At 40.1% G+C, this 15655-nt stretch overlaps 1 protein-coding gene and 1 pseudogene across 4 annotated transcripts in view; both read left to right on the top strand.

The window, feature by feature from the left end:
- ASH1L (ASH1 like histone lysine methyltransferase) overlaps positions 1-15655 on the top strand; it is a 233625-nt gene that overhangs the window by 14271 nt on the left and 203699 nt on the right. The window contains exon 1 of one of the 4 annotated variants that reach the window (XM_036272120.1): positions 13950-13968. The exons of the other annotated variants lie outside the window; for them this stretch is intronic. The gene's annotated coding sequence lies outside the window, so the exon portion shown is untranslated. Of the gene's footprint in view, positions 1-13949; positions 13969-15655 lie in introns of those variants that run through there. 4 annotated transcript variants of the gene reach the window in all.
- LOC118637058 lies at positions 4002-6556 on the top strand (annotated as a pseudogene).

Here is a 15655-nt window from a genome sequence, read left to right as displayed (position 1 = left end):
AACTTGAGTTTCATTGGTCACAGGCCAACGCTCTACTGCTGAGCCAAACTGGCCAGGGCACTTATGCCATTCTAAACCCAGGGGAGCCCTGGCCATTTTAGCTCAGCAGTTAGAGCGTCGGCCTGCGGTCCAAAGAGACCTGGGTTCAGTTCCCGCTAAGGGCATGTACCTCGGCTACAGTATGTCTCCGGCCCTGGTTGGGTCGTGTGGGTGGCAGCCATTTGATGTGTCCCTTTCATGTTGATGTTTCTCTCTCTCTCTCTCTCTCTCTCTCTTTTTCTCTCTCTCTCTCTCTTTCTCTCTCTCTCATACTCTGTCTGAACAAAAAGTGGAAAAATGTCCTCGGGTGAGGATAATAAATAAACCCAGGGGATATAGCAGTAAATAAAACAGTAAAAAAAAATCACTGTCCTCATAATGCTCACTTTCTAGTAAGGTAGATACTACATAAATGGATATGATGTCACTGCATTTTGGTGATAAATGTAGTTAAGGTAAGATCATTTTAGGTGGTTAGGGAAATCCTTTGAGGCAGTGATATTTGAGCAGAGACCTGTATGATATGAAGGACCTCATGCATCTGGGGCATTAGCATAAGTCCTGAGGCAGTAGTATATTTGGTGTGTTTAAGAATTAGGAAAGGGCTGGGATAGTAAACAAGGTGAGGAGGAATGATAAGAAATAAGTAGCCAGGGACTATATAATATGGATACTTAATAAGTGTCAAGATTTTATTCTAGATTTGATAGGATGCTAGCTAATGGAAGGAAGATTTTGAGCAGAGAAGTGGCTTGATCTAATATATACCCCTTGAAAGGCAAGAGTGATGCAACCAGAGTAGCCAGTTAGGAGGGCATTTTGATACTTGAGGAAAGAGGTGATTGTGAGTTGAACCTAGGGTGTTTATCAGGGAGATGGATATAGGATATAGTGGAGATGATAACTTGGTTCAGATGAGAAATTTGAGTACAAGAGTAGTCAAAAATGACTCTTAATGATAGCCTCAAAAGTTGGATGCCATTTACTGAAATAAGGAACACTGCGAGAAGCGGGTTGCAGGTGTACAACAATTAATCTGGTTTGGATATGCTGACTTGAGTTTTCTATTAAATATTTCAGGTGGTGCCCTGGCCGGTTTTGCTCAGTGGTTAGAGTGTGGGCCTGCGGTCCAGAGAGACCTGGGTTTGGTTCCCGCTAAGGGCGCATGCCTTGGTTGTGGTTTGTCCCCGGCCCTGGTTGGTTGTGCCGGTGGCGGCCACTCGATGTGTCCCTTTGACGTCGATGTTTCTCTCTTTCTCTTCCTCTCTCTCCCTCCCACTCTATCTGAACAAAAAATGGAAAAATGTCCTTGGGTGAGGATAATAAATAAATAAATATTTCAGGTGGCGATACTGAGAGGGCAGTTGGATGTATAAATTTGAGAGTTGATCACTGTAGAGTTGATAATTAGAGCCATGGGACTTGAGATTACCTGGGGACTTGATGTAATTGGACTGAATTATGGGGTATTCTTGACACTTAGAAGAATTTAATCAAGAATTATGGGACTGCTCTGGCCAGTTTGGCTCAGAGGTTAGAGCATTGGTCTTGTGGACTGAAGGATCTCTAGTTTGATTGCCAGTCAAAGGCACATGCCTGGGTTGCAGATTTGATCCCTGGCTCCAATCTGGGTCATGTGGGAGGCAACCAATCGATGTTCCTTTCTCTCGTCGATGGTTCTTTCCCTCTCTCTCTCCTACCCCTCCCTCCCTTCCACTCTAAAAATTAATGGAAAAATACCCTCAGGTGAGGGTTAACAACAACAAAAATGAGATTGAAAGTCAAATAATCCAATTAAAATGGGCCAAGGGCCCTGGCCAGTTTGGCTCAGTGGTTGGAGTGTCAGCCTGAGGACCAAAGACTCAGGGGTTTGATTCTAGACAAGGGTGAGTACCTCGGTTGCAGTTCTATCCCCTGCCCTGGTTGGGGTCGTGCAGGAGGCAACTAGTCAATGTGTCTCTCTCACATCGATGTTTCTTTTTCCCCCCTCCCCCCTCTCTCTAGCTGAAGATAAATGAAAAAATATCCTCCGATGAGAATTAAAAAAAAAAAAATGGCCAAGGACCTGAATAATAATCTGTATGTTCTCCAAAGAGGACATACAGATAGCCAATAGATATATGAAACAATGCTCAAAGTCACTAATCATCAGAGAGATGCAAATTAAAACTACAATGAGGGGGTGGTGAGAGTGGGGAGGAAGGTGTCAATGGGGACAAAAAGGAGGGACATCTGTAATACTTCCAACAATTAAGATAAATTAAAAACAAAAAAAACTGCAATGAAGTATCACCTGCCAGAATGGCAACCATCAATAAATCAGTAAACAACAAGTGCTGGCAAGGATGTAGAGAAAAGAGAACTAATGTTCACTGCTGGTGGGATTGCAGACTGGTGCAGCCACTGTGGAAAACAGTATGGAGTTTCATCAAAAACTTAAAAATGGAACTGCCATTTGACCCAGTGATCCCACTCTAGGAATATATCCTAAGGATCCCAAAGCACCAAGTAGAAAGAATATATGCATGCTCAGCCAGTGTTGCTCAGTGAATTGAGCGTCATCCCATAGACTAAAGTCCTGTTTTGATTCCTGGTCAGGGCACGTGCCCGGGTTGTGGGCTTGATCCCCAGTAGGGAGTGTGCTGGAGGTTGCTGATAGAATATATGCACCCCTATGCTCATAGCATTATTTACAATAGCTAAGATTTGGGAACAGCTCAAGTGCCCATCAGTAGATGAGTGGATAGAAACGCTGTGATATAGTTACACAATGGATACTATGCAGCTGTAAAAAAGAGGGATCTCTTACCCTATAAGACAGCATGGAGGGACCTGGAGAGTATTATGCTAAGCCAAACAAGCCAGTCAGGGAAAGACAAGTATCACATGATCTCACTTATATGTGAAATCTAATGAACAAAATAAACTGACGGACAAGAATAGATCCAGAGACATGGAAGCATTGGAACACACTGATGACTCTGAGGGAAGGGGGGTAGGGGAACTGAAAGAGATTACCCAAATAACTTTTATGCATATATGCATTGCCCATAGACTGAAAAGACAGCTGGAATGGTCATTACCTTCCTAGATATCCATTGTGGAGCGTAATATAAGGTAACAAAACAAACAAAAACCCTCATAAATATATAAAATGATGAGGCATCAAAATACATGAAGGTCCTTAATAACATGATAACCATTTCTAGCTTTGGGAAAATAATACAGAGTAAAATTGAGATCAGTCTGCCTCCTAATTTCTTATTAGTCTTATCATAGAGCATTGTGAAATCTTTCTTTTGAAGAATCTGTTTTTTCATCTGTAGACTTAATGAATCAACACATCTAGTATTCTGGAATAAATGTAAGGTCCAATACTTGTACTTGTTAGGGGCTTAATATCATTTATGTCGATTTACTGCCTATTTAGGGACATATTTTATGGGTGTGGGTAAGGATTTATGTAAATGTATTTGAGGTGTCAAATCGAAAGGAGTAGCAATAACAGACAATAAAGGTAGTCACAGCATATAGGTTTTTTTGTTGATTAAAAAACCCTTTAGATTGGCTTAGTGAATGCCTGAAACATATACACACTACTCTCTTACCTGAGTACATGACTTCACACTTGCCACTCTACATTTAACATTAAGAAAATGTAAGGTCTCACCTGTTGAATTGGCGCTATGCCTAAAAGGCCAGTCGTTTTGGACTTTATCAGTCCTGGGAGATAAATAATTTTAGAACATTGAGAGGAAACATTTTTAACCACAGTGTATTCCCTAGGGTATATCTGACCTCTTGTTGCTGTTTTATAGAAATTACCGGAGATTTTAATGATCCATATCATGTATGATTTCTTTTTTCCATAGCAAAGTAATAAACATCAGTTGTGTGGATTAGAAAGCCAGTTCTCTTCCAAGTAAATGCTGTCCTTAGGAGAACACTACCAAAAATTTTCATAATAGTTTAGAGTCAGTCTTCCTAAGTAAGACTGAGATGTTTAACATGGTAATATAATTTGGGATTCAGATAAGCCTAAAAATACTTCTAGATGAATCTATTCTACAAAAATCTGGAAACTATTCACTTAGAACAGGTGTTTAAAAATGGCTACCTCCTAGTTTCATGGACGCTCATTCTGTACTTCACCTTAGGAGCTGGCCTTAAAAAACAGAGTAGTAGTTATTGGTTCCATTACAAATATAATGATGAGAACCTCGGCCAGAGTGCTGGCGAAGAGACCCGTGTGTGGTGTTGCTCCCGCACCACAGCCTCTAACAACCAGGATTTGCTTTCTGCTTGCTCTGGACTGAGGTACCCATGATTGAGTTACCCGAAAAGGAGAAAACCCATTCCGGGTGAGCCCAGGTCGCCCTGGAAATGCGATGGCGGAGGAGCGGGCACCCAGGACCAGACTGAGATTGGGTTTCAATAGTTCATACAATGAGCTCTGAGTGTGTAACAGTGACAGTGGCATAATCTGCATTAACGTCACACAACTTGAAGACATGACAGTTAAGGAACACAAATGGACTTGTGGCACATGGATACATGTGCACAAAAAAAGGAAATCTATAATTCTTTAAAGATAGGAAGACATTCTTCCTTACCAAAATGGCTACATTCTGCTCAGTTACCAAGTTTGAAAATTTCCAAGAATTAAAGAGACAGTCACTGGGGTCCTATTATAGCCCTTGGTGTTACAGCAATATATTCTACAATGGCCATGATTGGCCCTTACATACAACTGGAGGAAGTGTGAATTTCATCGTGTTGATAAATTGGACTGTCGTGATTCTTTATAATTACTTCAATGCCATGTTTGTTGGTCCTGGCTTTGTCCCTCTGGGGTGGAAACCAGAAAATTCTCAGAATAGCATGTACCTCCAGTATTGTCAAGTCTGACAAGCATACAGGGCACCGCGGTCACATCACTGCCGAAAGTGTAACAGGTGTGTGCTGAAAATGGACCATCACTGTCCATGGATCAACAACTATTGTGGTTACCAAAATCATGCTTCCTTCACATTGTTTCTCTTGTTAGCACCACTGGGTTGTATTCATGCTGCCTTCATTTTTGTTAATGACGATGTATACACAGCTTTATAACCGTCTATCCTTTGGGTGGAACACAGTAAAGGTCAATGTGAGTGCAGCCCAGAGAGATCCTCTTCTGATTACTGCGTTTGGATTAGCTGCATTCGCTACCACCTTGTTTGCCTTGGGATTAGCTTTGGGAACAACCATAGCTGTTGGGATGTTTTTTATCCAAATGAAAATAATTCTCAGAAACCAAACTTCTAATGAATCATGGATTGAAGAAAAGGCTAAAGATTGAATTCAGTATTATCAACTAGATGAAGTCTTTGTTTTTCCTTATGACATGGGAAGTCGATGGAAGAACTTTAAACAGTTGTTTACCTGGTCAGGGGTCCCAGAAGGAGACAGCCTGGAGTGACCAATAAAAGAAGGCTGTCACCAATACAGCTTAACGATAGAACAGTTGAAACAAAAAGCAGATAAAAGAATAAGAAGTGTTCGGTATAAAGTAATAGAGGATTACGGTGGTGCCTGCTGTCCTTTGAATAAAGGGATCAGAACATTCTTCACGAGCCCCTGCACTGAAGAGCCTCGAATAAGGCTGCAGAAAGGGGAGTTCGTTTTAGCCACAAGAGGGTTACAATATTGGTTGTACAGAGACAAAATTCTTGATGATTCCTTTATAGAAGGTGTTTCAAGAATAAGAGGGTGGTTCTCTAGAAACTGCGTGGAAAAGTGTCCCTGTGATGCTGAGAGAGATCAAGCCCCAGAGGGTGAGAAGAAAAATAGATAGCCACTATTAAAATAGTTACTCTTTAAGTCCGCCCCATTACTTGAAAACTGTACATATCACTAAAGAATTATGCAATGAGCCTACTCTGGTTAAGGTTCTTTTCCTCAAAGGTGCCCTAGTGCCACGATCTAAATATTTTTATGATCATTTTGAAATGGAGAAGCCATTCTGCATATGCCTTTGAATTCCTGCCCCTCTTTGCCACCTCTTTCTCACCCCAAAAGGAAAAGCACTTCACCCAAGTCAGTCACTTGCATTTTCTCTAGAATCTTTTATGCACTGCACAGTAGGGACCTCAACTGTAGATCCAGTTCTCCCTTTGCCAGGAGCATCTGCATGTGATGCTTTTATCTTGTTTCCCCTGTTGATATTTATTATGTAATATTCTAGACACCGTAGAGCTTAATTTGTCAGATTCAATATAAGCTCAAATTTTGTTACCTGTCTTTTAATATGCTTATTTTGTCAAATCAAATAAAGATTCATGGATGTTCTCTAAAAATAAATAAATAAATATAAATAAAATGAGTCCTGGCTGGTGTACTCGGTTGGGCGCCATCCCATGCAGTGAAAGGTTGCCAGAGTAGGGCACATGCCCAAGTAGAGGGTAGCAGCAGGCCTGCAGAAGGCAGCTGATCAGTGTATTGCTCTCACGTCGATGTTTCTCCCTCTCCCTCTGTCCCTAAAAACACAATCAGTAAAATTATCTTTAAAAATAAATGTAATGAAACCTTTGTACCCTTTCTCAAAAAGTGCACATAAGTCCTGGCCAGTTTGGCTCAGCAGTTAGAGTGTCGGCCTGCGGTCCAGAGAGACCCAGGTTCGGTTCCTGCTAAGGTCACGTACCTCGGTTGCAGTTTGTTCCCGGTCCTGGTTGGGTCGCATGGGTGGTAACCACTTGATGTCTCCCTTTCACATCGATGTTTCTCTCTCTTCCTCGCTCTTCCTCCCACTCTGTCCGAACAAAAAATGCCCTCGGGTGAGGAAAAACAACAAAAAAGTGCACATATACACATAAAATTTTTGGTATATAATCTTTGGAGTTCGGGGGTAGTTTTGATTGTAGGCTAATATCCCTTGTTTCATAAGCATCTTAATTATGAATGTTATGGAATGACTGTTGCATTCTTTACTTGTTCTTCAACAGAGACTGCTCTTAAAAATTGAAGTAGCCTGGTCGCATGGCTCGGTGGAGCGTCGTCCCATACACCAAAACAATTGTGGATTTGATACCAGTTGAGGCACATACAGGAAGCAACTGATTGATGTTTCTTTCTCACATCAATGTTTCTGTTTCTCTCTCTCCCCGTTCCTCTCTCTCTAAAATCAATAAATATATCCTCAGGTGAGGATTAAAAAAAAAATCTGAAGCCCCGGCCGGTTTGACTCAGCTGTTAGAGCTTTGGCCCGGGGACCGAAGAGTCCGTGTTCGGTTCCCACTAAGGGCACATACCTTGGTTGCAGTTTGTCCCTGGCCCCGGTTGGGGTCATGTGGGAGGCAACCAATCGATGTGTCTTTCTCACATTGATTTTTCTCTCTCTCTCTCTTCATCCCTCTCTCCCTCCCGCTCTATCTGAAGATAAATGCAAAAATGTCCTCGGGTGAGGATTAATAAAAAAGGCCAACCAGACAGGCCTCACTTACCTCCTGCAAAGCACCAATACCTGCATTCTGGAATTGCAGATCTGTTTCGAAGTACTAGTAGTTTCTCACACTGGACGCTGGAAAGGAAGTTTGCGAATCAGAAGTTCAGTGGACTTATGATAATTTCTAATTTCATGAAGTGCCCTGGTACCAGGCCTGTAAGGATGAAGTGTCTTCATCTCTCCAGTAGAGGGTGCACTCTTGTGAGCAGCTTTGATAGCCAGTTGCTTCCTAGGTGCTTTACCACCAATCCATTAGTGGGCATTCGGCTTTGTATGAGCCATGGTATAGATATCTCTTTACTTCCTCTTATTCTTAGGCTGGAACTCTGTGAACTCAGGGTGGTACAGGGGTTAGAAAATGACATCTGCTGCTAATACAGTTTGGTGGTGGTATCTTTTTTTTTTTTTAATGTTTTTATTGATTTTTTTTTTTTAAAGAGAGAGGAAGGGGGATAAAGATAGAAACATCTCTGTGAGCCCTGGCTGGTTTGGCTATGCAGTTAGAGCGTTGGCCCGCAGACCAAGGAGTCACGGGTTCGGGCTCTGGTCAGGTCATGTAGGAGGCAACCAGTCAATGTGGCTCTATCACATGGATGTTTCTCTCTGTCTCTCTCCCTCCCACTTTATCTGATGATAAATAGGAAAGTATCCTTGGGTGAGGAATAAAAAAAAAAAGAGAGAGAGTAAAGAAAAAGAAACATTGATGTGAGAGAGAAACATCAAATGGCTTCCTCTTACACACCTCCTACTGGGTGGGGATCAAGCCTGCAACCCAGGCGTGTGCCCTGACTGGGAATCGAACCGGGCCCTCTCAGTCCATGGGATGACACTCAATCCACTGAGCCACGCCAGATGGGCAATGTGGTGGTATCTTTTGATGAACAGAAGTTCTTATTTTTTATAAAGTCCAGTTTTTCTTTTTTAAAGAAAAGAATTTTGATCTAGTTTGAAAGGTATATGGTGGTAGGGGGAAATGGGGAATCATTTATAAATAGGCATAAAGTTTCAAGCACAGTGAAGAAGCTCTAGAGATATGCTGTACAACATTGTACCTATAATCAACAACACTGTATTGTACACTTAACATTTGAGAGGGGCAGTCTCATGTTAAGTATTCTCACCACAATAAATAAAATAAAAGTAGGTGTTTGTTGAAACAAAAGAGAGGAATGTATTAAGACAATAGCTAGTCAGTATTAGAATAATGGAGATACAAAGGATGTCTAGAAGTTACTGGTTTTTTAAATTTTATGTAGACATAAACAAAATGAGAGGTGTGTGCTTGTGGTAGCTATATGTGTTTCAAATCTTTTCAAAATACGTTTTTATTGGATTTTTGTTTATTTTATTTATCCACACCTGAGGACATTTTTCCATTTTTTTGTTCAGATAGAGTGGGAGGGGGAGAGAGGAAGAGAGAGAGAGAGAGAAACATCAACATGAAAGGGACACATCAAGTGGCTGCCACCCACACAACCCAACCAGGACCAGGGACAAACTGCAACCGAGGGTACATGCCCTTAGCAGGAATGGAACCCGGTCTCTTGGGACGGCAGGCCAAGGCTCTAACCGCTGAGCGAAACCGGCCAGGGTGAGGATTTTTGTTTATTATAAAACTAATACAATTCTATAATAGGTCAAGAAAAAATATATATATAAATTTTTTTACTTTTAAACCTTTTTCCTAAAGTGATCAGTGCTATCAATTGCCATGGTATATAGGCACTTGCACTTATTTCTGTATGCATACAAATACATATGATTTTTTTTTACCTTGATACCAATTTGCAGTCAATCTCTATCTCTGGTATTCCCCTTGTCCCCTAGCCTTAGCTAACCACTATCTACTTTCTCAGTAAATTTGCCTCTTTTAGACTTTTTATATAAATGGAATCATATAATACATTGACTTTTGGAACTCATTTTTATTTAGCATAATGTTTTCAGTGTTTGTGTTGAAGCACGTATAGTACCTCATTTCATGTTTTTGATTTTAGAGGGAAAAAGAAAATGATAGTGGGGGGCTGGAGAGAGAAAAAACATCTGTTAGAACCACTGATCCCCTGCCTCCCGTACACACCCCACTGGGGATTAAGCCCACAACCCTGGCATGTGCCCTGACCAGGAATTGAACTGGCGATCTCATGGTGCACAGGATGACACTCAACCAACTAAGCCTAACTAGTCAGGGTTTCATATCATTTCTATACCTATGGGTGATATTGCTGGATCATATGGTAACGCTTTAACCTTTGGAGGAATTGCCAGACTTTTCCAAAGCAGCTGCACCATTTTACTTCTCTTTTTAAATATTTTTTCTTTATTTGAGAGAGAGAAGAAAGGAGAGGGAGAGAAAGAGAGAAACATCGATGAGAGAGAACATCTACTGGCCGCCTCCTGCATGCCCCACGCTGGGGATTGGGCCCACAACTTGTGCATATGTCCTGATGGGGAATCGAACCAGCAACCTCTTGGTGCATGGATCGGTGCTCAACCACTGAGCCACACTAGCTAGGCACCATTTTACTTTTGTACTCCAATTTCTCAACAGAAAACTTTTATAGAAAACATGTAAGATATTTACAATGTGAATGATGCCCCCTTAAGAGTGATTTTTGTTTGTTTGTTTAGTGTACAACCAAGTGCACTGGTCCTGAGTTGATAACCCCTAATTCTTGTCGAAATGTAATAATTCATTAATGGGAAAATCTTTCTGATGTAACTTTTACTTCCTTCCTGTTGCCATTTTAAAATTACATAGGGATAGATAGAGATCAGTGTCCTTATACATTTCCTTGCAACCACAGCCCTATCCCCTTTTTAAACAACAGAATTGAAATTATGTATTTGATCCATATTAATTTTGATTCTCAGAAAAAGCTAAGGTTAGGTTTTCAGCTGAAAATCAATGAATATAAATATTTTCCTCAGGATTTAGCTTTTAAAGTGCTTTCTGTGTATATTTTCCCTTTGTGGCTTACTAATTGTATTTTATATTTGCTCTTTCACTTTCCTATTCTAAGTTTCTAGAAGTGGTCTGTTGGTATAATAGTTTTTCTTTGGTCATGAGAAACATTCTTTCCTCCACTTCAGTGATCCTGAAATTTGAAAATAATACACCTGATAATTATATTTAACATGGTAATGGTTTTAAAATTTTTATTCTGAAAATGAGGCCATTGATTCATGAAGCCTCTTAAAGTTAGGGTCATCTTGGAATTTAAGAAATATATGCAGTGTATAAATATGAAAATAACTAGATTTATTGTTGATTAGTACTTTGAAAGTTAGAATTTTAGTACTTTGAAAGTGAGAAATTGTTGGTAATTGTTACTGTTTTTTACAAAAGGTGGTTTTGTAGTAGAATAAAAATGCTTAGTGTTTCCAACTGTGTAAGTGTAGTTTATATTTTTATAAATTATGATGTATACATTATTTAGGGACATAGTTCAAATTGTATTGGTATCTTCAATGAACATATTATTAGCATTTTGTGATTTCAGTGACTTATGTAATGTCCGTGACTCAGTAGTTTAACGTAAAACGTCTTAAACCAAGATAGTGCTAACCCTTTTACTTTTTTTTTTTTTTTTTTTTTGTTCAGGTAGAGTGGGAGGGAGAGAGAGGAACAGAGAGAGAGAGAGAAACATCGATGTGAAAGGAACACATCGAGTGGCTGCCACCCGCACGACCGACCAGGGCCGGGGACAAACTGCAACCGTGGTACGTGCCCTTAGCGGGAACCGAACCCGGGTCTCTCTGGACCGCAGGCCGACGCTCTAACCGCTGAGCCAAACTGGCCAGGGCAACCCTTTTACTTTTTAAGATGGTTATATGCATAGTGTTTGTTTATTTTAGTCAGTCCTCACTCGGGGATATTTTTCCATTGATTTTTAGAAAGAGTAGAAGGGCAGGGAGAAAAAAACACTGATGTGAGAGAGATACATTGATTGGTTGCTTCCTGCACAGCCCTGACCAGGGCCATGGATCGAACCTGCAACCCGGGTATGTGCCCTTGACTGGAATGGAATGTGCGACCCTTTGGACATGGGCCAATGCTCTAACTGCTAACTAAACTAAACTGGCCAGGGCCATAGAGTTTATTTTTTGAATTGTAAAAACAGTAGGAAATTATATTATATTTAAACAAAAATATCAATTCTTTACTATTTTTACTTTGTGTAATCTTTTTAAATCTTTGTTTATATACATATGTTGTTTATTCAATTACTAGGTATTGATTGAATATTTTTTGTGTTCTTGGTACTTTGCTTAAGGGACATAGCAGTGAATACGGCAGACAAGAGTCTTACTCTCATGAAACAGATGGTCTAGTGGAAAATATGGATATTAAAGCATATTACTTACTAGTATGATAAGTGTTAAGAGAGTTACAACAATATGCTGAATAAGCACTTAACAGGGAGATCTCCGCTGGTCTAGGGGGTTAGGAAATGTCTCCCTGGCCTAGTGACCTTTAATCTGAGATGGAAAGGATAAGTAGAAGCCATCTGGGAAGGGGGTGGAAGAATTTTAAGGAGAGAGAACTGTGTATGTTTTTCTAGAGGAGGGAAGACAGAGATGTTTGATGAACTGAAAAGTACTTAGAACACATATGTTACACACAACAATTTTTGCTATTTCTGTTATTTCCCCTTCTCTGCTCATAGCAGAGTGGGAAATGATGAGGCTAGAAAAAGGTAGGGGGATATAACAACAATGAAGTAAACACTGATGTATGTGTGAAGTACTGTTCTAAGTACTTTTCATATGTTAGTTTATTGAACCCTAACAGTTTCTATTCACAGGTAAGAGAACTGAGGCATGGAGTGCCTTTGCCCAAAATTAATATAGAAGAACTGGCATCTGAGACTATACCTTTTGCATTCAGAGTTTGTGTCTTTAACTACTGTACCATACTGCAATGCAGACCTAAGTTATAAGTTATGATTAGGATTGGGAACTTTTATATTTGAAGACCAATATGAAAGAATTCAAAGGTTTTAAGCAGGAAAATGACACACTCAGATTTAAAAAACAATTTTTTTAAGATAGAGAAAAACATTGATTTGCAATTTATTATTCTACTTATTTATGCATTCAGTGATTGATTCTTACAATGGGCCCTGATTGGGGGTCGAACTCCTGATGTGTGCATATCAGGATGACATTCTAACCAGCTGAACTACCCGGTCAAGGCCATAATCAGATTGGTAAATTATTTTCCTGGCTGCATCTTGGAAAAGGAACTGTTGGAGAGGAAGGAATATACAAAGATGTTAGAAGGCTACTGCTATATTCTGGGCAAGAATTGTTTTCTAGGACAAGTTTGTAGCAGTGGAATTAAAGAGAAATAGATGTTCTGGCCAGTGTGGCTCAATGGATTGAGTGTTGTCCCGTGGTCAGAGGTCCAAATTGGATTCCCAGTCAGGGCACATGCCTAGGTTGTGAGTCCGATGCCCAGTTGGGGCATGCAGGAGATGGCCAGTCGATGTTCTCTCTCATAGATGTTTCTATCTCTCTCTCCCTCTCCCTTTCTCTCTCTCTGAAAATCAATAAAGAAAATTAAAAAATTACTTATGTGGTATTCACAAATTTTGCTGTTAGATTGAAGTTTAGGAATAAAGGCGTGAGAGGAGTCAAGGAGGTACTGCCAGATTTCTGACTTGAGCAATTGGTAGTACCATGATTACTTAGCAGTTATGATATGTCCTAAGAAATATGATGATTGCCCTGGCCGGTTTGGTTCAGCGGTTAGAACGTTGGCCTGCGGTCCAGAGAGACCCGGGTTCGGTTCCCGCTAAGGGTATGTACCTCGGTTGCAGTTTGTGCCCGGCCCTGGTAGGTCGTGTAGGTGGCAGCCACTCGATGTGTCCCTTTCACGTCGATGTTTCTCTCCCTCTCTCTCTTCCTCTCTTTCCTTCCCTCTCTAACTGAACAAAAAAATGGAAAAAAATGTCCTCGGGTGAGGATTAAAAAAAAAAAGGTTAAAGAAATATGATGATCACCCTGACCGGTTTGGCTCAGCGGTTAGAGCGTCGGCCTGCGGTCCAGAGAGGCCCGGGTTCGGTTCCCGCTAAGGGCACATACCTGGATTGCAGTTTGTCCCCGGCCCTGGTTGGTCATGCGGGTGACAGCCACTTGGTGTGTCCCTTTCACTTCGATGTTTCTCTCTCTCTCTCTCTCCCTCCCACTCTGAACAGAAAATGGAAAAATGTCCTCGGGTGAGGATAAAAAAAAAAAAAAAAAGAAAAGAAATATGATCATCTATAAAAATGTTAAAGAGCATGAAGCCTAAATCAAATTACAATGCATAATGTACTATATATACATTTTTAAAAGTTTCATAAAGTTAATTTATCTTTTTTTTTTTAATGTTGAGAAATGGAACAACATTAGCAGTGAATAAGGTCTTTAATAAAGACGACAAAAATAATTTATCACAGGTGAGACAAATTAGATTTTACTTAAGCTAAAAATCTGCCAACATTGTTCAGTTTGTATTGGTAATTTTAGATAAGTGTACTTACTCAAAAAGAAAAAGTTATTCTTACATGTTAAAGTTAGTAAGATAAATTATCTTTCACTTATAAAACTTTATTCACTTTATGTTTGTATGTTGTCATATTGTCACTTGCCCTTGACTGTAAATCGAACCTGAGACTCTTTGGTCTGTGGGCCGATGCTCTAACCACTAAGCCAAATTGGCCATGGCTGAGTAATTTCTATTTAAAAGTTCCATAGTATTTGTATTGTTTGCCGGGTATTTAGTGACATATTGCAGAATATACAGCGAGTGGCACTCATAAATCACTATGAATCGTGACTTATTTTGTAAATGTATAGGTAGTATCTAACATGTTGTTAGATACCATACTTTGTGTTGATATAATATATATCCTATTAATATAATTAGTAATTTTCTAGAAAGTTTGTTCATAGCTAAAATGATCTAGGATAAAGGGCATCACGCTACAGATTTAGCTGGTTTCCCTTGACTTTGGACCAGGCTGTTCTGGATCATTGTAGTGATTTGAAAACATACTATAGGCCTGGCCAGTGTGGCTCACTAGTTGAGTGTCAACCCATGCACAAGGAGATCGCCAGTTAGATTCCCAGCCAGGGCACATGCCCAGATTGTGGGCCAAATTCCCAGTGAGGGGCATGCAGGAGGCAGCCAATCAGTGTTCTCTGTCATCGATGTTTCTATCTCTCTCTAAAATCAATATGGGGGGGGGGGGTAAAGAAAACATACTATAACATCTAAAGTTGCAAGTGAAGTGAATGTTGGATTTTGTCTTTTTAAACTCTTGCAGTCTTTAGTTTAGTTCTGTGTTTTTCTTTTGAACTGTGTTTTAAATTAAATATATTGTCGTAGGAACCAGAATAAGTTTTGTGACAACATGAAATCCTTGATTTTGGATGAAAAACCTAGATCTTTCCAAAAGTTGAAAGACTATCATTCACAAAGAACTTTGCTTTGAAAGTTCAAAAACAGCATTCTTGCAGCTGCTATAGGGCTTGCTTTTCAAGTGGTTTACATTTAACAGATAAAAACATTCTTTGTTGTGAAGTATCTTCAGAATTTGGATTTATCTTTACTAGAAACACTTAAATTTGTTATGTGGGGTTTGCCAATCATGATGCCCTTAGGCCCTGGCTGATTGAGCTCAGAGGTAGAGCAGACCAAAAGGCAGATACCTAGGTTGCAGTTCGGTCCCCTGGCCCTGGTTGGGGTCATGTGGGAGGCAACCAATTCCTGTAACTCTCTCACATAGGTGTGCCCCCCCCCCCCCTTCTATCTGAAGATAAACGGAAAAATATTCTCAGGCGAGGATTTAAAAAAAAAAACCAATGACCTTGGGCATAATGTTCTTTTTTCTCCTTGATCAAGTTGGGGAAACATATTTTTTTATTCTTAAATACTTTTTTAAGGTAGTGATCAGTCTTTTCAAATTAATTAATTCCTTTTCTGCTTATTGATATTCTGCTATTTTATAATGATGTTGGTGACTTGGTTCAGCTTTTTCCTTTTTCCTTTTTTAAAAAATCGTCACCCGAGGATATTTTTTTCCATTTACCTCCCCATAGGGTGGTGGGAGGGAGGAGAGAGCAAAACATAGATATGAGAGT

This window comes from Molossus molossus, unplaced genomic scaffold (assembly GCF_014108415.1).
Source record: "Molossus molossus isolate mMolMol1 unplaced genomic scaffold, mMolMol1.p scaffold_m16_p_20, whole genome shotgun sequence".
Taxonomy (NCBI): domain Eukaryota; kingdom Metazoa; phylum Chordata; class Mammalia; order Chiroptera; family Molossidae; genus Molossus; species Molossus molossus.
Note: the sequence above shows the minus strand (reverse complement) of the source record. Positions and strands in the feature narration are given on the sequence as shown.